The sequence below is a fragment of the Gorilla gorilla genome, chromosome 21 (genome assembly GCF_029281585.2).
Source record: "Gorilla gorilla gorilla isolate KB3781 chromosome 21, NHGRI_mGorGor1-v2.1_pri, whole genome shotgun sequence".
Taxonomy (NCBI): Eukaryota; Metazoa; Chordata; class Mammalia; order Primates; family Hominidae; genus Gorilla; species Gorilla gorilla.
Genome location: NC_073245.2, coordinates 52,221,692 through 52,245,563, shown reverse-complemented (window position 1 = coordinate 52,245,563; position 23,872 = coordinate 52,221,692). Strand labels below are relative to the sequence as shown.

At 37.6% G+C, this 23,872-nt stretch overlaps 1 long non-coding RNA gene across 2 annotated transcripts; it reads right to left on the bottom strand.

Annotated features, from left to right (window-relative positions):
- Positions 1 to 15,300: 15,300 nt before the first annotated feature.
- On the bottom strand, positions 15,301 to 23,135 carry LOC109024283 (uncharacterized). 2 transcript variants are annotated; one of them, XR_002003778.4, is made up of 4 exons: positions 22,979 to 23,135; positions 21,104 to 21,199; positions 18,998 to 19,554; positions 15,301 to 17,328 (listed from the first exon to the last, which is right to left on the bottom strand). It is a non-coding gene; the product is annotated as an uncharacterized lncRNA (long non-coding RNA). The 2 variants fall into 2 exon arrangements; XR_002003777.2 differs by lacking the exon at positions 15,301 to 17,328 and having other exon boundaries at positions 18,928 to 19,554.
- Positions 23,136 to 23,872: the final 737 nt, after the last annotated feature.

The following is a 23,872-nucleotide window of genomic DNA, read 5'->3' as shown; positions in this document are numbered from 1 at the left end:
CTAGAGCCAGACAGAATGAAGCGTTAGCCCCTTGGGCCATCAGTTCCCTTAAACCTGATTTGCAGTAGTCGCCAATCTTTCTATTACTGTAATTGCTGGCTGAATGAATTGTAATTGTATTAAGAGGTAACTCTGAAATATGTATGTACTTTCTGCTAATTCTCAGAATATGCAAGGAGAGGGGATTGATTCACTGTGCTTGGAAGAACCATTTGGAGATGTTCCCTCTAAGGTCTGTCATTTGGAGGCCTCCTTTACATTTTGGAGAAAGTCAAGGCCAGATGCTTAAGAGTCTGGGAGACAGACATGCAGGAATCTCCAGGAATCCCAGGGGCTTCTCACAGTATGACTGTTTGTAGCAGTGATCTCCCAATGTCAAAGGAGCCAAAGATCAAGTCAGACTCCTCTTTAGTCTTGGACACAAGAGAAGAGATTCAGATTAAAGTTTGTGTTCTGATAGCCTACTTTGCTAAGACTTGTGCAGGAGCTTTTCAAATATTCCTTTCAAATGCCCCTGCAGTGTGACTATGCTTGTTTTAAAAGTGAGGAAACAAAGGATAGGAGATGATAAACAGCTTGTCAGTGCTTGCTTGCTGGTAATAGAAAATAGAGACTCATATCTTGGTCTGCTGAGTTCAAGTCCACAGCTACTACAGAGATATTTTCACTAACATGAAAGGCATTAAAAATACCTTCAGCTATGGCTCCGGCTAGAGAATAGTGGTGTAGGTTTATGTTTGGGTGAGTGTATGCTGAAAAATGAAGAATTCGTTATAAAGAGTTCTGTGTAGTACGTTTGTTTACGATTTTGAATAATTAAATATATCAGATAACCCATAATTTTCATCTCCGGGGCCACCTGCTTCTTTGATAAAATCTAAAATTCAAGTTTTGGAATTTCTGACTTCTCATTATGACTGGCTATTGGGCATCCTCATCCTCTCTTTCCTTTAATTGGTGTAATGACACTGATGTCCTTACTTAAAAAGCCAAAAGGGATGAAGTGGGCTAGACTGTTCTGGGGGAAAAAAATAAACCTCAGTGTATGAGTCACAGTGAGTAATAACACAGTAAAGCTAACCCAGTTCCTGTCTTCAAGGAACTAGAAATCTAGTGGGTGGGACGCAGAATCAATAAATAAAAAAGAAATTAAAACTCTGACTTAAATATGTTTTTATATGGTATGGCAGAGACTGCTGGCTATCACACAACCTCTATGTACCTTTCCTTCCTTAAAACCAAGCACAATTGTATGTGGAACAATAATATGTCGAGCTAAAATATTGCATCTCCCAGCCTCCCTTCCAGCAAGATTGGTCATATGTCTGTTTCTGGTGAATGAATGTTCTGTGATACTTACAGGAAGGCTGATTAAATGAAGCGGACTCTTCTATGAGTGTTTCCTGCTGTCCACAAAGTAGCTGTGATAGCTGGAATGCCAGCAGCCATCTTAAACTGTGAGGTGACCTCAAAAATAGAAGCCACTTGCAAACACCTAGAACTTGTAGGTACTTGAAGAAGTTGCTATTTATACCCTTGCTTACCTCTAAGTTTATCTGAGGCTGCAGTGGATCACTCCTTGCATAATTCAATGGCTTGAATGTTTCTGCTTTTCTACCTGAGCAGGGCCACAGGGGCTTGCCCTACTCAGAGCAGACCAGTCCATACAAGAGGGGATTTGATGTAGGGCAACTGCCAAGCAATTAGGAGCCGAAATCACTGTATAAATCCCTGGGCTCTACCCCTCCCTCAGTGTAACAATTCTAGATACATTCTACGGATCCCTCTGGAGGATCTCCGTTTGCTCACTGCCTCATTCATGTATCCTCTATTCGCTTCTGCTATTCCTGCCTCACTGTTCTGACCCCCTTCCTTGTTCTTCCTAGGGCTACCTCTCAAACAAACTACCACTACTCAACCTCTGGTGCCGAGGTTGGCTTTGGGAGGAATCCGCAGTATGACAGTATAGATTAAATACCGGCTTTGGTTGACCAAATGACTTCCTCTTTGCCAGATCCATTTACTTTGGTTTGACCTTCCTCTTCCTCATTCTTTCTATAGTTTGTGCCAGCATTGATCTTTTGTTCTCTATTAAAATTCTTGTTCCCTTTGACTTCCACTATCACCTGTGTGTTCATGCCTCCTTTACTTATCTTAGACCAGGAGTCCCCATCCCCCAGGCTGTGGACTGGTACTGGTCCACAGCCTGTCAGCAACCAGCCTGCACAGCAGGAGGTGAGCTGCCAGCGAGCAGTACCACCTGAGCTCCTCCTCCTGTCAGATCAATGGTGGCATTAGATTCTCATAGGAGCACAAGCCCTATTGTAACAGCACATGCAACGGATCTAGGTTGCATGCTCCTTATGAGAATCTAACTGAAGTGGAACAGTTTTATCCCAAAACCATCCCCCTACACTGTGGAAAAATTGTCTTCCATGAAACTGGTCCCAGGTTCAAAAAGTCTGGGGACTGTTGTTTTAGATCACTGCCATATCAATCACTCTAACTGATGGTCCACCTTTGAGATCTCTTCATTCTATTCCAATATATACACACTCATATGTTTTGACATTCACTGAAACAATAAGCACCTTGATTCTCTTTCCATAGTTCCAACCTACCATTCCAGATTACTTTTGCGCATCCTCTATAGTATTCGAAGTGCCAAATATATTTTGGCATTTCACTGAACAATGCCTACCTTTTCCTTCCAATGAGCCTATAGCCCTTCTATTTCTTGTTGCTAGCCCCTTCCTTTCAACATCGATTTATACCTATCCAAATCCTACTTGCTCTGAATGGTCTGCATCATCTGTTTCTTCCCCCAGGATGCTTTCATATTCTCCATCAAAAAGTGGCATGTGTTCCTTGGCATCATACTGTTCTTTGTACCTTCTTACCATTAAAAAATATTTACTTTTTTGACCCTGAGTGAGTCATCGATAAATATTGGTTGAAAAGAATTATAATTATTTTTAATAAGACTTGCCTCTTATTTTACCAACTTCTAGAGGAGATAGCATTGCCCATAGAGTTTCTACTATCTGAATTTCAAAATCACATACAGGCAAATCATATTTCATCCTATGAAAAGGTAGCTTGAAATATCAGCACGTTAAATCCTTTTCCTTAAATTTTTTTCCAGGTGAAACTTACTTTCATGCAGATGCATATGGAAAATCCTTCCCATGAACCTCTATTTTTATTTTATGTTTCTCCTTACAACCAACTAACTACTAATGATCATTCTGTCTCATCCATGAAATAAAATATAGAGTGAAACTGACAGATGATAGAAAACAAATTTTATGTCTAAGGAGTGGCAAAATATTTGAGTTACCAAAAATTTAGTTAAATGTTTCAAATCTTTAAATATCTGGGATAGTTTGAGGCAGGAAGTCTGTCTCTCCATTTTGAAATAAGTGCACTCATGTCACTCCCTTGTATACCATGCATTTCTGAGTTCCTTAAGAATTACGATTATTGTGCTCACGGATATGTGGGAAAAAGAATTATCAATTACAGAAATCAATTTTCTTTCAATCTGACCTTCCTTCTCAAATGTAGCATTAAGGTTTCAATTAAAACCTATTTAATTTCCTTGTTCTGGATATGACTATTTGTGTGAAATATTGTGGACTATTTTCTGATGCATGCTCCTGGTAAAATTAAATACCATACCCACTGGTCACTGGTTCTCCAGGGAGTGCAGAATAGTCTCTCTTCTGACACTGCCTTCTTCCCTCATCTCCTGAAGGAGCTGCAGTTATGTTCAGTGAAAGAAGCTTCTATTGTTTGAAAGGGATATGAGGGGAAAGTAAAACATGAAGGTAATTGAGCCAGGGGGCAATCAAAGAGTACTGACATTTTGGATGGACACAAGCCAAGGATGGGGGTGGGCCTCAGCAGTTAAAGACAAGAATCTTATGAACTTGAACTTATTCCTCTTGCTTGATAGATCTGGATTCTTGTGTAAGTGACATATTGAGGGGCTGCTTTCAAGAGAAACCTGTAAGGCTACAGGGGAACAGGATAGAAAAGAAAGAGTCCAGAAGGAGGTTTACCTTACTCTGATGCCACAGAGAGAACCAGAGAATGAATTCTACTCAGAGAGCTCCCCCATCACTTTTCCACTCCCAGGGAAAGGGGGTTACACTCTTGTACACCTGCATCGGCCCTACTGGCAATGGGCCACCTCCAGGAAAAGGAATAAAAGTTTCCAGGTATATGCACAAGGCAGGCCCTATCAGCCGTGGAAAATCCTCCAGAAGAGGATAAAAGTGTGAGCCATGAGCAGCTAACACCCCCAGTAGAACGAAGTTAAGGGCACCAGTCAGGTAAAGAGAAACTAGGTGGAGGATCACCATCACCTGTCACAGTAATGTATTGCTGAAATAAACTGGGCTGAGTGAATTCATGCTGGCATTCCTACTGAAACTCATTAGTAGCTAGAGCTACAAATATCTGAGCACATCAATAATAACTAATAAAATTGCTTGCTCCATAAGAGAGCATCCCACCACTCATCTCTATGCACATTGGGAGGGTCCTAGGAAAGTAAGTTATGTCATTGCTCTGCCAGCAAAGGTTACTTTTCACACATAGGGAAGCTTCTGATCTTCCTAAGTATGTGTGCTTAAACCACTGACAGCTGAATTCTCAAAGCTGATCAGTGGCTAGGCTCCAGTTCAGGTTATGGTCAACAAACACTATGTCAGGCCGTCTGACTTCTGTTACTGTGTCTTGTCTCCTATGATTGATTCTGGAGATTCTTGCCAGGCTATCACAAAGACACCCCAAACTGCATCAGGAGTGGTATTCTCCAGTGTCTGGGAAGTAATCATTTCATCACAGCTCTGTCTTTGGGAAATGATGGTTTAAACTTACTTACCAGCTATGCCCACATGGATCACAAGCTGAACTTGTCAGAAATACATTGAGGGTATAGATATGTACTCTGCATATACACAGATGTTGCCTTTTGCTGAGCTGAAAGAAACACCGTGGTCAGAAAGGGCTACGAAAGCCAGTTTTCCTCTGTGGCAGCATATTTCTTATATGCTCAACCAAAAAATCAATTAATCAATCATTAATCAAGCCAGAAATTCCAAATTTACAGTTTACAGAATGCCAGAGATGACAAGAGTTCTGGGGTTACCCACTACAACCTTCTCATTTTGCAGATAAGGGCATTGCCATTTACTGGCCGTTTGACTAGCTGTATGACTAGTATGACTATGTAAGTCTATTATAACTGTATGACTTTTGCCAAGTTACTTCAACTCTCTACGCCTTGGTTTCCTCTTGTATAAATGGAGTACTTAGCTCATTGAGTTGAAATATGAATTAAATGTGTAAAACTTACAGACTCCTTAGGACAGTGTCTAGCACAAAGGCCATATGTGTTAATTAAATATAAATAAATAAATAACTTGCCCAGGGTCACTTAGTTAATTGGCTTATGTTATTAGAGGTTTATTAAGAGTTTTATTGAATTAATATAAAATATGAATAGACATCAGTATTTAATAATAGCTTAATTGTAAATAATTAATAGAAATGAACAAACATAAAAACATGTCAAGATATTTTTATATTAAGACCCATCAAAGTTAGCCATAGTTAAAAGCCCTGGCTTTAGGTTCACACAGGGAAGAATTTTATTTCTTGTTCATGGTACTCACTGTGTGATCTTGGGCAAGAGGTTCGACTTCTCTAAGATTCAATGTCCTCAAATGTAAAATAGAGATAATAATAACAAAAAAATACCCAATAATAGTTACCCATGGGATTGCTTAAAGATCAAATGTGACAGCATACTCTTAGCATATAGAACAAGTTTAATCAGTGGCAGCTGTTATTGTTACTATTATAATAATCTATAGTATCTTTCAAAGAATTTCTATTACTCATCTTTGAGCAAGAACTATACATGCTTAGATGTTTGATGTTTAGGATAGTAAAATAAGATAAATTTAGCAAACTCAGAACCTTTGGCCATATAAATCACTGGTCACTGGCTTATTAGTTATGAATGCTCTATTCTATAAATAAGCAAGAATGGAGTCACCAGAGACATCATCCTTAAAACTCAGAGACAGGCAGTAGCTGCAGCCATAACTTAGAACAAACTGCATGGACACCTGTAGTCCTATTTCCATGCTGGGCTGGCTATGGACTGGCCTGTCAATATTGTGAGCATTCATATTTGAATAAATTTGAATTCACACCATAAGCATTTAAATCTCTTTCAATTAGAGGAAGAATACAGAGGCTGCCCACCCACAATATATATATATTTAGATGGGAAAGAGACCACTTTGGGCCTTCCCAAATTTAGCTCTGGCCTGATGGGAGTGAGTAAAAAATAAAAAATGATCTCTATCTTCAGGAAAGACAATCTACACGTACCATATTCAATGAGCAGAATGTTGATCAAAGTGTGATGCCCATGCTGATGGTGGCACATGAAGTGATTTTAAGTAGGACAGAGATAAATGCCTCAGTGAGAACTACACTGGCCTCTAGTAACAGAAAACCTGATTTAGAAGTTGCTTAAACAAGTGGAGAGTTCATTTTTTTCTTGCACAATAATTGAAGACCCTATTCTGACTATATTTCTGTTTGGCCATCTTTTAAAACAATTCTATTGACAAATAAAAAAATATATACATATTTATCATGTAAAACATGGTCTCTTGAAATATTTTTATACATTTTGGAATGCCCAAATTGAGCAAATAAACATAAATTACTTCACATACTTATCTTTTTATGTGGTGAGAACACTCAAAATCTACTCTCTTGACAATCATCAAGAATACAGCATGTTATTAACTATAGGTGCCATGTTGTACAGTAGACATCTTGAACTTATTCCTCTGACCTGAGTGTGACTTTCAACCTCATGCTTGTTGCCTCATTGACCCAAAATTGCCACTTCATCTTTAACACTGTGACCATTTTCAGGGCAGGAAAAAAGAGGACAGGCAAAGTTATACGTCAGTTGCCTCACCCTCCTCTTGTGGTTTTCCCAGAATCTCTTTTGAGCATCTTCTTTTTATTCTTGTCACCCAGGACCATATCCATGGCCATCCTAACTGCAAAGGAGGTTGGAAAATGTAGTTTATATCTGTTCACATTGCTACTCTGGAAACAAGCAAAGCAAAATGAAACAAAGCAAAACATGGTTCTGTTAATATATTAGGTTAGAAAGTATATTGGTTAGGGAAACAGCAATTAATAGTTACGTGTTTATTTAAATATATTTTTAATCTTATCTTTTATTAATGGTAGTAAGATTACATTTCCTTTCTGAAAAATATTTTTTAAAAAATATGAATTGGTTTAAGAAAATAATTAATTACTTGAAAGTGCAAGTAATTTGGTAGTAGATGGAAAGTGCAAATTTATGGAGATGGTCTATGAATGATTGGGATTGAGTGAATAAATCCCATCAGAAAACAACAACTGGCAGGAAATACATCCATGAAAACAACCACTTTTGCTCTAGACTGTGGAAAGCAGCAAAAATGTTTGAGGGCGCAGGCTTTGCAAACAACAGGCTAAAACAAAAGCCTCTATAAACTGGATTTCTGAGTCTACAAATCTGTCCTTGAGTGCATTATGCATTATGACTGAAGGCCAGTCTCTGGTAAATGTCAGTGCTTGCCCAGTAATTTCCACTTTCATTGGGTAGCTATGGAGGCTGCTAAATCTCGATAAGAGGTAATGGAGAGGTTCTCCTCATTAGCTCGGCCTGGAGAGGCATCATCCAGTCACCTGAAGTGTCAATAAACACTGGCCTTTAATGGTGTTGGCTTAGTGATAATGACACTGCACATTTCTGTTTGTCATTATGAGATTTAACACTGGCCGATTCCCTCTGGGTATGGGCTCATTATCAGGCAGGGGAATAGAGCAATTGGTGTCTCTTGGAATCAATCATTGGCCCCTCTAGTCCATCTCTTCAGTAATGAATTTGTAAAAGCAAGCCAAGGATGTGTTTCTTACATTCACAGAAATAAACTATAAGGCATTTAAAGTGTGGTGGTTTGAATTAAATCTGAGTGGAGGATAAAATTTAAACTAGGCATGAACTACTGAAGGTATGGTCTCAAGGAAACAGCAAGAACCTAATTAAGAGGATACAACGAAGATATTAAGTCAAAAGTGCATCTGGAGTATGCAGAAGGAAAGAAAATAATAAGATGATCACCTCACCACATGCTGACTAGAAATGAAATATGTATTGCCTAATAGGAATGAACAGCATTATTTGAATTGTTTTGGGAAGAAAACAACTCCAATGTTAGCAGTTTTAACACAGTCCTGACTAGAGTTCTAGATCTCATTTAACTTAAAAAAAAAAAAAAAAACTGCTTCATTGAGGTATAATTTACATACCATAAAAACCACCAATTTTGTGTTCTGTTTTTAAATTAATGTATACGTTTGTACAACCATCACTCACTCCAATTTTTAGGACATTTCTATCATTTAAAAACTCTACATGTGCCTATTTGTCATCAATCCCCATTCTAATCCCCAGTCTCCAACAATCGCTAATCTGTTTTTTTCTACATATAGATTTCTCTTTTCTAGGAATTTCTTATAAATGCAACCTTACACTATGCAATTTTTATGTCTGGTTTGTTTCACATAGCACAGTGAAATAAGGCTAACTCACAATGTGGTATGTATCAATAATCTGTCCTTTTTATTGCTGAGTAGTATTCCATTGTACGGATCACACTTTATCTGTTGACTGGTTGATGAGCATTTGCATTTTTTCCCACATTTTGGCTATTATGAATGATGTTGCTTTGAATGTTTGCTTACAAGTCTATATGTGAACATGTTTTCATATTTCTGGGGTGTATACCTAGAAGTGGAATTACTGGTTTGTAAGGTAAGAATAATTTTAGCTTCTTAAGCAATTATCAAACTGTTTTCCAAAATGGCTGTATCGTATCTTACATGGTGTCCATTGGTTAGGATTTAGGGTTCTCTCTCTTTCCTCCAACATGACTATATCATTTTACATTTCCACTAGAAATATATGAGAGTTCTAGTTTCTCTATGTCTTCACCGATGTTTGTTATTGTCAGTCTTTTGGATTATAACTTTTCTAATGAGTATGGAGTGGTATTTTCCTAATTGCTAATAATGTTGTGCAGGTTTTCATGTGGTTATTAACCATGTGTACCTTTGTTTGGCAAAATGTCCATTTAAATGTTTCGGTTATTTTAAATTTGGGTTGTTTTCTTCTTTTTGAATCGTAAGAGTTCCTTATGTGTTCTGGATACAAGTCCTTTAACAGATACATGATATACACATATTTTGTCCCAGTCTTTGACTTGCATTTTCATTTTAATAGTGTTCTTAGAAGAGCAAAATATTTTCATTTTGATGAAGTCCAATTTTTTATGTTTTTAATTTTATGAATCATACTTTTTGGTGTTATATCTAAGAAACTATTGCACAACCCAAATGCACAAATACATTCTCCTATGTTTCTTTTTCGTTTAGTCACTACTTTTAGCAAATAAAATGGTAAAACAACAATTTTTCTGAGGTTTGGATCCAATGGAGAAAGTGTAGAGTAATTGACACCTAGTTTTCAGGAGGCCAGGGTGAATTATTTTCTATCTGTAAATCTATGAATGTTTTTATGAAGTGTTTTATGAGGATGCTCAGAAGCATGTATTCTCAGTGCTTGCAGAAACAGAGACAAGAGGGAAGCCTTTCATGGTTCTTCGTGGCATTTTCTTCTCATGGCAATTTCAGAGGAAAGAGAATAAAGGAGATAATGGTCTGTCCTAAGTGAAAACCTTTTCCTGACCAAAGGAAATCTTGTGTAATGTGACTTAGAAATGGTTAGGACTCCTAACCGTAGATTCCTGTAGATCATCTACGGGGAAATGGATGGTTGGATGAATGGATGATGATAATGAGACCATAACCACTAACACTCATTTATTATTAAAATCATATGCTTTAAAATATTTGGTATTAACAAGATAGTTTACTATATGTTTGGCAAACACTGCAAAAGGCTTTCAAAACATAATATCTTATTTAGTCCTACAACATCTCTCTGAATTAGAAGTTTTACTCTCTTTCTAAAGAAGCTTAAAATCCATGAAATTACGGTAACTAAGTAGATATCTCATATTTAAACATAAGAGTTGAGATTTGAATCCTGGCTGGTTTCATTTCCGAGCCTGTATAATCAACCATTTCACTCTACTACCTCCAGTATAAACCGAGGGCCTCTCAGAGTTGCCCTCAAGGCTGATGACTCTAGGAAAAAGTCAGTCTTTCACATGCTAGTTAACACACGCGCACCCACCCACATCCACACCCACACACACATTATGAGAGTAAAGAGGGTGGATTAAGCTCTGTTCTCATAACTAATTAATTGTTAAAGAAACAAGGCCCAGCAACACACAGGCATGTGAGAACAACTGAACTTCTTGGTGCTCATCTTGGGTGAGACAATAAACAGGAACAAACCTGACCCTGACTTCAACCCATTTGCTGAATGTGTTATATATTTATCTTGGAGATAAAACTAGACTAATGATATGGGTGGGGCTCCTTTAATAAAATTCAAACACATATGGATTCCGTTTTTAAGAAAAGATATGGGCAGATAATGACATTATTTGATTTTTCACTTATTCCTATAACCACTCTTTTTTTCTGTATGACTTTGCAGTTCCTTTCACCAAAGTTCCTTAAAGTCAACAGGTCAACTCTATCTCTTGCTTTTGGGTTTGCCCATGTAACTTGCTTTAGCTAAGTGAAGGAAGTAGAACTGTTGGATTTCTACTTCCTCAAGTGGTCTTACGCATGCCTGCTTGCTTTCTTGAGCCTTTGTCATCAGCAAGGATCTGCCTAGACTAGCCTGCTAGTTCCAGGAGAAGGATGAGACACAGACCCAAGCCATTCCAGATATCTCAAAGGAGGCTAGCCTAGATATGCAGACAACCAATCCTCAGACGCATAAATCCAAGAATGCCAGATTTATTTAGCTGATCACTTCAGACACATGAACAATAAACACTTATTGTGGTATGCCATTGTGTTTTGTGTTTATTTGTTACACAGCATCATTGTTGCAATAACTTATGCAAGATGGAAGTGAGTGTTGCTTTGGTATTTTATCTCTGAGAGATGCTGTAACTACTTTTCCCAAAGTATTAATATAAAATATCTTTCCCATAAAGAAGCTGCTAAATACTAGAGCGACATGACTTCGGGGGCAGGTTCTTATGCTGCACTGTATGCAAATAATTAGCAGCTGCTTCCTATCATGAAAAAATCTCAGCTTAGGTGAATTGTGGGCCCAAGCCCATCAGAGAAGTTGGACCTTGTACAGTCAATATTTTAAACTTTCCTTCGCTACATCCTTGCTGATGAATAGGATCTCCTTTCCTTTATTCTACACTTAATGCTGTTGTATAATCTGTACTTCTGAATCTAAGTAAGAAACCTTCCACAATTATCTGATCGTGATGGTTATGCTAATGAAAATAACCACAACAATAGCAGCTAAAAGTTACTTCTGAGCAGCTATTTACATTTAACATCTCATTAAATCATCACATCGACTCTATAAGATCATTATGATTCAGTAATTTATAGAATGGATTTGGCATTATATTAGCCAGACTCCTATCCTAACTCTTCAGTTTACCGTTTGTGTAACTTTGGAAGAGATATTTAGCCATTTAGACACTCAATTTGCTTATCTGTAAAACATAGACACCTAATCTGCCTACCTCACAGGGTGGTTAGGAGTGTGATACATGCTGATGCAGGTGAGGTTGTAGACACAGTGTTGGCACGCGATCTCTGTTCCCTACGTGATAGCTATTACCATCTTTATTTCACAAGTAAGGAAGCTGAGATGTAGAGGGGGTAAGTAACTTGCCCATGTTCACAGGGCACATAAGAAAGATTTGACCATCCCAACGAGGTACCTCCTACAAATGTGGGTTTTATCACACCCCCTTTCATCTGTTCAGACTGAGATGCCAGGCCTAATCGATCTGGCCTCATATGATTAAAACCATGCCTACACAGCTTCATAAACCTTCTCCTTGCTCATCTAACCCAGTGATGGCAATTACTAAGTTCAACAAAGGCTTGTTGTGTTTACTGCTTTTATATTCATCCCTCTCTAATATTCTCCAGTTTCTCAGGGCATCTTACAAAAGGCAGATTTCCACGGCCACTGTGTGGTCTCTGAGAGGTCAGCCAGTTACAATGCGTAGCACTAGAATGAGGTGGTGCCCTACAGCTCTTTGCCTCCTGCAATCTCGGTGAACCCAGATGAGCCCCTCCTCTTAAAGAGGGCTCACGAGCTAATCCTTAGCTTGCCAGGTCAAGAAGATGTGACAAAAGGAATAATCTAGAGCCTGCTATGACCTCTATGACCTCTAGAAAGCCAGATAGATTGCATATACAAGGACTCATCACACCCAACTGTGAGCATTTCAGGTAAGAGTAGAAAACTTAAGTAATTTCAGGAAGAGGGACCAAAAAATGAAAGTGGCAGAATTGAGAAGCCTTTGATTCAACCATGTGGAGCAGACCTGCAGCCCTCATGACTTTATGGAGCAATCAGCTGATTAGGCTCCTCACATCTGTTGTCACTATTCTAGAAGGAAGAAAAGGCCTAGATGAGTTTCATTGCTATGTGCTTGTGTCGCACCAGCCCCAGGTTGCAGTTCCCAAAGCTGCTCCTGTACTCAGAGGGAATAAGAAAGAATGGATCCAATATTTACTAAGTCGCTTTCCTGCAACCAATATGGGCTCCAGATCATTTCATAGTTTATCTTTACAAGAACACCACTGAGGAAGTTTGTATGACCTTTATTTTATAGATTAATAAGCATAGATACAGAAACCCACCAGACATACGTAGCTCCTCCCATATCCCCTATATGTAATCCCATACTATCCTGTGATTTCTCCCCTTCAAAGCAATGCATTCCCTTATGAATACACTTAATGGCTGTCTCTCCAATTAGTAGGGAGTTCATTGAGGGCAGGTTTCTGTTGGCCATCTCTGCTACTAATTTCCAGAGTCTAGCCTAGGACCTGGCATAAATTAGGAACTCAAGCAATGACTACTGCCTAAATAAATGAATGAATGATAAATAATTCTCTCAAAGTTACATACCTAACAGGGAAAACCTGAAATTTGAATTCTGAAACATCTAACTGTAAAAGCAACAGCTTTAGATGAATTATTGAGTCAAGTCCCATGCCCTTTCCACTATCTTTAGATAGATCTGGACCCTGAGCAGAAGCCCTTGTCATGTGGACACTCACTGGACCTCATATAAGTCACATACTTATTCAAGCATGTATTCATTAATCCATTCCTTTGGTCAACAAATAGAATGCCTAATAAAAAGCATAGGTTTAAATCTGGAGATGTAACAGCTAACAAAGTATATAAGTCCCCTGAATTCGTGGGTCTTGCATTCTAGTGGAAAGCAACAAAAAACAAACAGGTAAATTAACAATAAACAAACATCAGACAGGAATAAATGCTATGCAGGGAATTAGCTTCATAGGAAGCTACTTTCTTCCCCAGAGAAATTGATAAAAACTTTATCTGTTGACCATCCCCTTTTTCTTTGCATTTTCTTTGGGTTGCCCTTTCAAAACACATATAAGAAAGCTTATAAAGCCCATATTCCAATGTTTGAGTACTAGACAGGCTTGCCATCCTCATCAGAAGTTGTACCATGCTCCCCTTAATTTAATGTGCAGGAAAATTGCAGCAATATATGAGTGGTCCCAACAAGTTTGTTTTTCTAAAGAGTAGAAGATTAGTTGCTTTAACCAGAATCTATTTGATAGATAAGGTATTTGAAATTAAATGTTTTATTTTCTTATATGTTTAAATGTATTCTTGTCTAATTTTATAACATTTATATTTAAGATTGATACAATCAAACACTCCTAGATATAGAAAGTATTTTAGAAGTAATATTTACTTTATTTTTTTCCCACTGTAGGCATACTTTATAAATCATCCTTGACAAATAGTTGAACAAGACCTACTGAAATTTATGGTCTGGGTGATTTAGAGGTTAAAGGTGTCACTAACAGGCAAGAGGACACAGGAAAATGATCAGATTTAGGCCATAGAGGAAATACAGGGAGGGCATGGTGAGATTTGTTTCAGAGCAGAGCTTCTCAGCTTCAGAACTGTTGGCCAGATAATTCTTTGTTGTAAGAGGCTCTTCTGTTCTTTTAGGATGGTTAGCAACATCACTGGCCTCTACTCACTGGATGCTAGGAGGATCTCCAACCCCAGTTGTGATAATAAAAAAATGTCTCCAGAATTGTCAAATGTCCCTGGGGAACAAAATCACCCCCAGTTGAAAACCACTGATTTAGGCATTTTCAGATTGAGAAGCAGGAGGAGAATCCAAATGGGTATGTCTAGCGAAGAGTTGGTAGTGTTAGAATGGGGCAGTAAAAGAAGTTAGGATGTAAAGATGAGGAGATGGTCACCTGAAAATAATAGTTGAAGCCAAGAAATGATGAGACACTAAGGGAGAATTTCAAATAGACAAGAGAATAAGTCCAAGGTCAGTTTGCAGAACATTACTTACTTTTGGAAGATGTGTAGAAAAAGGAGAGGCAAAGAAGGGAAAGGAAGGGGTGGTGCTGGGCTGAGGAGTCAGAAAAGAGGAGAGTTCAAGGTCAGAAAAGCCAAGAGGGAAGGGAGTTTCAATTATATTATTATGTATGTTCCAAGCATTTTAGAATATTGGAGCAAACTTCTCTAGATTTGTGATTTTTGTTTTATAATCAGATGGGAAAAAATGTATGGCTAAATATCATTTCAGTAAATGACAGTTGGTATGTAGGTCCTAAAACAAGTAGGACTCCCAGTGTCACAAATATAGAAATCTAACTCCAGGTTGTTAAATTAAAAAGGGTGCCCAGGCATGGTGGCTCACACCTGTAATCCCAGCACTTTGGGAGGCTGAGGCAGGAAGATCACGAGGTCAAGAGATGGAGACCATCCTGGCCAACATGGTGAAACTCCGTCTCTACTAAAAATACAAAAAATTAGCTGGACATGGTGGTGCATGCCTGCAGTCCCAGCTACTCAGGAGGCTGAAGCAAGGGAATCACTTGAACCCTGGAGGTGGAGATTGTGGTGAGCCGAGATTGTGGCATTGCATTCCAGCCTGGCAACAGAGTGAGACTTCTTCTAAAAAAAAAAAAAAAAAAAAAAGGGGGATAACTTATCTTAGCAGACCAATGACAAATAAAAAAAAAATTAAGGCCTCAGAAAAAAGCAGAATGGGGAGTCACTCTCTCTTCTCTCTCTACTTATCTATATTGTTCGTGTTTTTACATTGATATCCTTCTTCTTTCACATTCCAGATAGATTTTCTGCATTTTGAAGTTCATAGGGCAGAAAAATGGCTGCCACCCTTGGGAGATTATATTTTCTTCATTCAACAAAGCATTAGGCACATCTATACCTTCTTAACCATGATTCTAGATTCTCAGGGAAAGATTCTAATTGGCTCATGGTGGTGCCCATCCATGAACCAATGAACCAAGGCAATGAATTCACAAGAAAATGTTCATGGTAATTTTGCCAATGGGAGGTTTATGATGGGCATAGAAAGAAAAAGAAATAAGAGGCAATTCCAAAAAGAAGGAGTGAATCTATCTTCAGAGTTGTTATGAAGAGCTGTAAAGAAGGAGAAAGTCATTGAAAGTTCTGATCTATGGAATAAGAGTATGATATCCTGAAAGTTGAGTTTAGAGAATATGAGATGAGAAGTTGTCTATGGTATCAATAGAGAAGGAAAAGGTGCTGAGGAGAGGATATAGATCCCAGGAGGGGACAATGAGGGCCTGCGTGTGGTGAACTGCAGTAGGAATGGAGAAGAACGGATGTTGACCAGGGACAAGTTCCACAGGGCTTGATTACTGACTGTCGGGTGTGAACAGGAGCAAGCATTCAAAGAGGCCTTCAAGGCATCTAAACTGAGTGATTTGTAGGAAGATGATTATTTGAACTTAGTAATGAGATAGAGGAACTAGAGAATGAATCAATTTGGAGAGTAAAGGCATACAGGTGTAAAGGATCCATATTTTTAATACGTGAAAATTCCAAATAAGAAAAATGGCCCTGCTTCAAACACAGATAGTCATTACAATTTCTTCTATTAATTGGAACTTTGCAGTTGCTTGAGAAGGACTTTTCATATGTCATCTTACCTGATGAAGGTAATGAGGTAAATGAAACTCAGAGAGGTGAAGTTACTTGAAAAAACTTAGAAAGCCAGTAAAGGGTTGATGAAAGAAATAAAGCTGACTAATCTGACTGTAAGGCGCTACCTCTTTCCTTGAAAACACAACTACCCTCACTGAAAACAAAACTGCAGACTTTCCCGCATATTAATCCTAAAAGTAGGTCCCCTGGGGAGGAAATTTCAGCTAGGCAGGAAAAGATACTCTCTGTTTTAAAGCTACTAAGTTCATAGTAGGAGGGTCAGGCAGCTTGCCACCCTGAGAGCTTCAGGATGGGTAACCACAAGGCCATGATAAACATGCTTATTTATCTTAATTGCCAATTCACCCAAAGGCAACAGCCATCTAAGGACATGAAGATCTGGCCAAGGATATGGTCATGTGGAAAGGAAGGGGTAGAAAGATGGCCACAGGAATGCCAGCTGTTTTGCCTAAGGCTCATAAATCTGTCTGCATGGTGACTCTGCTGGCCTAGAGATCAGAGGTCTCTGGCCCAGGGCACTGTCTCCAGGTCCTGTCCAGACATCCCTGAGCTCTCTTTAAGGACAGACTGTAGAAGCTAACCGCCAGGGCTTGGCTTGGCCCCAGGGTATGTCACAAGACCCAAGTGGGGAAGCACTAGAACAGCCGCACAGCCCCTCACCCGATAAGTGACAAGAGTCTAATAGCAGGTTATGCTTCTTGGGATTTGGCTTGAGTGGATATTCAACCCTGAAAGTCCTCCAGGCTGGAATAAAAAGCAAGCCAGGCAGGCCAAAACCGGGTGGTCAACATGAGCTAGCCTCTTTGTTAGAAAATAGGAAGCATAGCTTTCAGTCGAAGGACTATGTTCCCCTGGACTGTCCTGGTTCTGTGGAAGAAGCATTCTGTCCTTTCAGCTGGGTAGAAGAAACAAATAGAAGTGCCTTTAATCTTCTGGTGCTTCAGCATCTGTGTCTCAGTGGATAACATACACATTTATGCATGTCCCCATCACGCCTAATGCTGGCTTCATCAGTCCTCTCCATATGGAACCTAGAAGACATTACTTTTTAATCTATCAATTTATTTTCAGTGGCTGTATAACACACATAGTATAAAGGGCACAAATCTTAAGTATGGATTGATAACTTTTTTGTGGACATATATCCTAGTAAACACTCAAGTCAAGATATAGAACATTCCACCAATGTACAATGTTTTATCATACACTTCCGTAATGAATACTCTCCCCCTATGCAAAGGGAACTGCTATTTTAATTTCTGTCATCATAAATCACATTTACATATTCTGGAACTTCATATAAGTGAAATAAGACATTTTTTATTTTGGCTTATTTCAGGCAGCATACTGTCTATGTGATTCATGATACTGTGGCATGTATCAGTGGGTTGCTCATTCTTATAGCGACATAGCAATTCATTAGATAAATATGTAATGATACATGTATCCATTTCCCTTTTTATGGACATTTGGGTCATTTCCAGTTTTAGGGAGTTATGACTATGGCTGCTATACACATTCTTGTATAGATCTTTTGGAAGACATGTACTCTTATTTCTCTTAGGTATTTACCTAGGTTTGAAATTTCTGGGCTATAAGACTTAGGAGTAGGTTTAACTTTAATAAATATTTGGACATTACCAAACAGTCCTCCAAACTGGTTAAACCAATGTGTACCCCATTAGCAATGGATGAGACTTAGAATTACTTCATCTCCTCACCAATACTTGATCCTAGCTTTTAAAATTTTAGTCATTTCACAAGACATGTTTCAAAGCTAGAAGAGTTCTCATGTTATCAGCCTCTTTATTCCTTCTTGACACATCTCTTTTGTTTTTCTCTAGTTATTTTTTTCTTCTTTGGTGGCAATTAAATTTTTTAATTCAAATATAATTTATCCATTTTTGTAACCACAATATAATATGGATAGAAAAGGTGTTACTTTGTTAATGTAATGTTTGACAAATTAAGAAATAAATCACTAATTGAATGGATCCAGACTTAACAGAAAATAAAAACTGCCAATATGCTATTGAGTTATACCCAGGGTTCATCAACTGGGACAAATCTTGGTCTTTGTGTCTGACAAATATTCTATTAGATCAAACCTTGAAGAGTAAGATCATTTTAAATTACATTAGAGACATGGACAAAAGTTAAAGTTTAAATGCTAGCAACTATGGTTAAGACTTTGCATAAATTATGTTATTTAATCCTCTCAATAACACTGTGAGTTTGGAATTTTTTTCCTCAACTTACACAGGAAGCTTAGGGTTTATGTAACCTACAAAGATCCCTCAGGTAGTGTGAAAACAGAGCTGCAACTTTAACTTTTTCTCAGTGTAAATGTAAAATTATTCATCTGAAAAAAAAGAAAAAGAGAAAAAAAGAGCTTTACTATTATCTTGCTCATGGAGATTCAGTCACTATTCATCAACTGTGAACATGTGATTAAGTATGTTGGATAGCTAGATACTAAATCAACTTCATGAGGCTTTAGATCATTTCAGGGCAGTTGTAACTATTGCCATTAAATTGATTTGCATTGTAAATGAATAAGTTATCATTTCAATTTTGTTAAAAAGGCTATCATAACACTATGGATTGATTTCAGATCATTAAACTGTACATAGTTGTTTCAGTTATTTATTACTGTGTAACAAATCACCCGAAAATTTAGTAGCTTAAAAGAACAACAACCTTATTTGCTCATGATTCTGTCATCTGGACTGGGCTCAGCTGGGCGGCTTGTCTCTGCTCCATGTGGCATTAGCTGGATTGACTCATGTGTCTGCAGTCAGTTGGCAGCTCTACTAGGCCTAGATGATGCAAGATGGCCTCATTCACAAGTCTGGCCCCTCAGTTGGGATGACTGGAACAGCTAGGGTCTGGCTGTTTTTTCCTCCCCTTCAGGGCTTCCATACCCACATGGCCTCTCATGCTTAAGAAGTTTATGTCAGATTTTCTCATGACATGAGGCGTCTCACTTCCATTATATTCCCAATACAATGTATTCAAATTTTCATGAACAGCACACTTAAAATTGTTATGGGACTCTAAATTATTGTTTAGGAAGATGATCACATCTTTTGCAACCTAACAGGTAATAGGTCTTCCAGCAAAGAAAGCATCCCATCTTCAGCTGCTAGCCATAAAAATGGGTGTATATAGAGCATAATGACTGCATCTCCTTCACCTTTCCTGTAATGATCCCATCTTCATACACACCATATGCGAGGGAATGATTGCATCTCTTTCTGCAACGTAATTATAACAAGGTTATCAGCAATGCAACAATCCTAATTTCCACCTGAAATGCAATTGATATCATCATTATGGGCAATATAAGGAGCATATCTCTACCATAAATGTAGATAACACATTGTCTTTTGCACACTAGAGATTGCATTTCTTCAGGAAATGCAATAACAAATCTATCTGTAGTGCAATGATCCCATCTATTCGTGCAAGTTAATTATCACTTTTCCACTTGCCAAGCCATAATGATAAGTATTCCTATAGGCCAATGATTGCATCTCTGCCCTCAGGGTAATGATCACATATGCAATGTGAGATAATAAAATTATCTTCAGGGCAATGATCAGATTCTTTTGCATAGGGTAATGATAATGTATCCACTTTAACCTAAAGATAGTAGGCATATCGTCAGTGCTGTGATGCCAACTTCCCCTGCAGTGACTATGGGTGACAGACATTACTGCAGCATGTATTCACATCTACCTGGATGTGTAACAGTGAATTTTGTAGGAAGTCAAAGTCCTACTTAGAGGTAGCATAGCGACCGCAACAAAAGTGCTAAGAACAAATAAATATGAATTTAAATAGATGCCACCATGTAGTCCATGTGGCTTGGGGTCTATGGCTTAGCTTCTCTGAATCAGGTTGCAAAACTGAGAATGATAACACCTTTTTCTGTAAAAATATTAGCATAAACATTACATTTCTCAACTTAGAGGTTAGTCCTTAAGTCAAGTTTATTAATTTTCTTCTCCTTCCCATTGATCTCTGGACCATATCCTTATCCAGATTCCCCCAGGATCTGAATCCATTAGCACCTCTCCCCAGTCCAGCATCAACTAAAATTTGCACATACTTATTCTTAAGCTCTTCCTCTTATCCTTTCTTCTGATATTTTTTTTCCCCATTTCTGTCTGCAAATGTGCTTCTGCCTCTGTATTAGTCCGTTCATGCACTGATAAAAAGAAGTACCTGAAACTGGGTAATTTATTTTAAAGAGAGGTTTAATTGGCTGACAGTTCCATGGGCTGTACAGAAAGCATGGCTGGGGGTGCCTCAGGAAACTTTCAATCATGGTGAAAGGAGAAGCAGTCACATCTTGCATGGTCAGAGCAGGAGGAAAAGACAGAAGGGGGAGGTGCTACACACTTTTAAACAACCAGATTTCATGGGAACCCACTGTCATGAGAACAGCAAAGGGGAAATCCAGCTCCATGATCCAATTACCTCCCACTAGGCCTCTTCTCCAACATTGGAGATATAATTTGACATGAGATTTAGGCAGGGACACAAATCCAAACCATATCAGCCTCCTATATCTTACAATGCTATTTACAGACTCCGATTTAATTAGTTCCATTGGAAATACATTTTCTTAGTTTCTAAAATTGTTCTGCCTGTTTTCTTGCTTGCTGACCATCATCTGTCTACATATTCAAGATAGAAACCTGGACAGCAACTCACTTCTCACTTTAATTTACTCTGTATTTCCAGTCAGGTACTATGTGCTGTTGATTCAACCCCCTTAATGTTGACTGTTATGCTGACCTTTAGTCTGTCTCCATTGCTACCATCCTAGTCCAGGCCTTCAGCACTGTTCCCATAAGTGGATATTTAACTTGTCTTGAGTTGTGAAAATATTTTCTAAGGAAAAAGGAAGAGATTTATGGATATTAGTGTATTAAAGTTCTGAAATGTCATTAAGTGATAAATAACAAGAAACAGTGGAAAATTTTTAAATGGACAAAAAGTCTTTGCTAGGCATTTTCCAGAAAAAGTATTAATATTCTTGGTAAGCAAAGAAGTTTTGAAAGTTAACTATAAAATTATGAATGCCTCAAGAGAAAAAATAGGAAAACACATCAACAGGCAATTTATTAAAGAAATTCCAATAATGAATGTAAAACCATTTTAATGCCTATATTAATTTTTTAAAGTTCATATATATAATATCAGTTATCACATTTTCAAAGATGAAAATAGACAATATTTCACAAAAAAACTGTCCAATAACTTCCTTGCAAGTAACTTGTCCAAGTCTTTCTCTCTACAAAGATAGATACACAAATAGACAAGTAGATATAGACATAAACATACGTGTAAAGAGAACTTACAAGGCTCGATAGATAGGAAAGATAAGTTTCAGAAATCTCAAAAAAAGTAAGCTACTATCAGTAATTGCAGTATTCAAAAGAAAATTTTAAGAAACTATTACACTCAAATATGTAGAAAGATATGACCCTTAAATGTAGAGCAAAGAAATAATTAAGGAGATAGTGTGTGTTCCTTAATTATTTCTTTTCCCTACATTTCCCTACACTCACCCACACACACATTTTTAGAGATAAACTGAATTAAGGATTAGTGAACATTTTTAAAATCCCAGCAATATTCACATTGAGCACAGAGAAGAGTATAATTGAGATTGTAGGGATGTTGAATCAGTAGCGAGGAGGATATTTTGAGAAAACATCTGAGAATAAAAAGTAGGAGAACAATGAGATAAAAATGGCAAGAAAGAAAATTTTAGAATGAACAAAGAATAGAGACCTAAAATAGAAATAATAGGTTCTCCTGAGGAAAGAGTCTTGGAAAGATTAGGAAAATGAAAAGAAAGACAATAACCACATTCGTAATAAGAGACATTTCCATAATATGGGGGAGAAACTGTATTGGTAAATTGCAGAGATTTACTGAGAAGTACATAAAAATAATAGAATTAATGGTCTATATTCTTTACCTTTTTAATGATAAGGATTTTTTAAATGCTAAAATCATTTTGGCAGAAAAATAATAAAACTTACATGAATTTTTAAAATATATAAATACAAATACGTTGACATCTTGGGAGGAACAAAAATTTGTCTAATCTGAGGCTTTTAATCTAAAACCTGAAATGCTAGAAGAGAAAATAGCCATGTCGATAAAGGTTTTACAAGAATAAGCTGTGTACTTTTTTGTTTGCTTTTTAAAAATGTGTTTTATTTATTTTTGCTTTTCTTTTTAATGAATGAATCCAAGTTGCTTTACCCTAAAGGAAAAGATAATTCTTTGTAAAATAAAAAAATATAGAAAATTATGCTGTTCTTGGTTGCAAGGAGCCAAAGTATGGGAAGAGAAGAAAACTTGAAAAATGTGCTTCCTTTTGGTTGAGACAAGGGACAAAATTCCTATCAAATAAAGGTGAAAGGGGGAAAACAACTTTCAGTAAAGCACCAAAAACAGTTTTTAAAAATCCATTCCTATTTGTTTTCTGCCTGGTTAAAATAAGTGCAAATTTCAGCATTTTGCAAAGATATGTAATATAAAATTAATGTTAAAGTAACACAAATATGTTCCTAAACCTTTAATTTTCAAAACTTAGAACTGTATGTTTGTTTCTACATGTACATAAAGAAAGAAAAATAAAAGCGAACCACATACCTTGTCTCAGCAGGACACCAACTGGTAGTTTCTTCTAAAATGACAATGAAGGTGAGAGAGGTTAAATCATTATTTTCAAATGGCTAAGATAACGGCCATTATCCTTAGCAAACTAACGCAGGAACAGAAAACCAAATACCACATGTTGTCATTTATAAGTGCGAGCTAAATGATGAGAACACATGGACACACAGAGGGGAACAACATACACTGGGACCTTTCAGAGGGTGGAGGATGGGAGGAGGGAGAGGATTGGGAAACAAACAACTAATGGGTACTAGGGTTAATACCTGGGTGATGAAATAATCTGTACAACAAACCCCCATGACATGTTTACCTAAGTAAAAAACCTGAGCTTGTACCCCTGAATTTAAAAGTTAAAAGTTAAAAAAAGAAATGACTAAGATACTTTTTAAGTAGTAGTAACAGTATGCTGGAGAAGTGTATGGTTTTCAAAGCAAAAGGAAAAACTAGAAAAAAAAGGTAGGAGGGATTATATATATGAGTGTGTGTGTGTGTGTGTGTACATTATAACATTTAAAGCATTGCACAAGGCAAAAATGCTGCTATCACCATGATAATTCACCAGAAGGTTAAAACAATCACAAAAAATCTTAGAAGAAGGGAGAAAAAAGTCACAATCATTGAAGGGCAACAACATTGCCTAAATGGAAGCCCTCACCAAATCATGTGTTTATCAACTCTATGACTTATTTTCTTTTACTCCTGAATAGAAGTCCATCCTGTCATGGCCTCTTGGTGAGCTAATGATTTCTGAAACATGCATCTTGTCTTTATAAGAGGTCTTGTGTCTCACTACACCTCCCATCTCCCTTCCCCTCCCTTTAACTGTGAACTAGACTTAGTAACCTTCTTATAAATATTAATAACAGA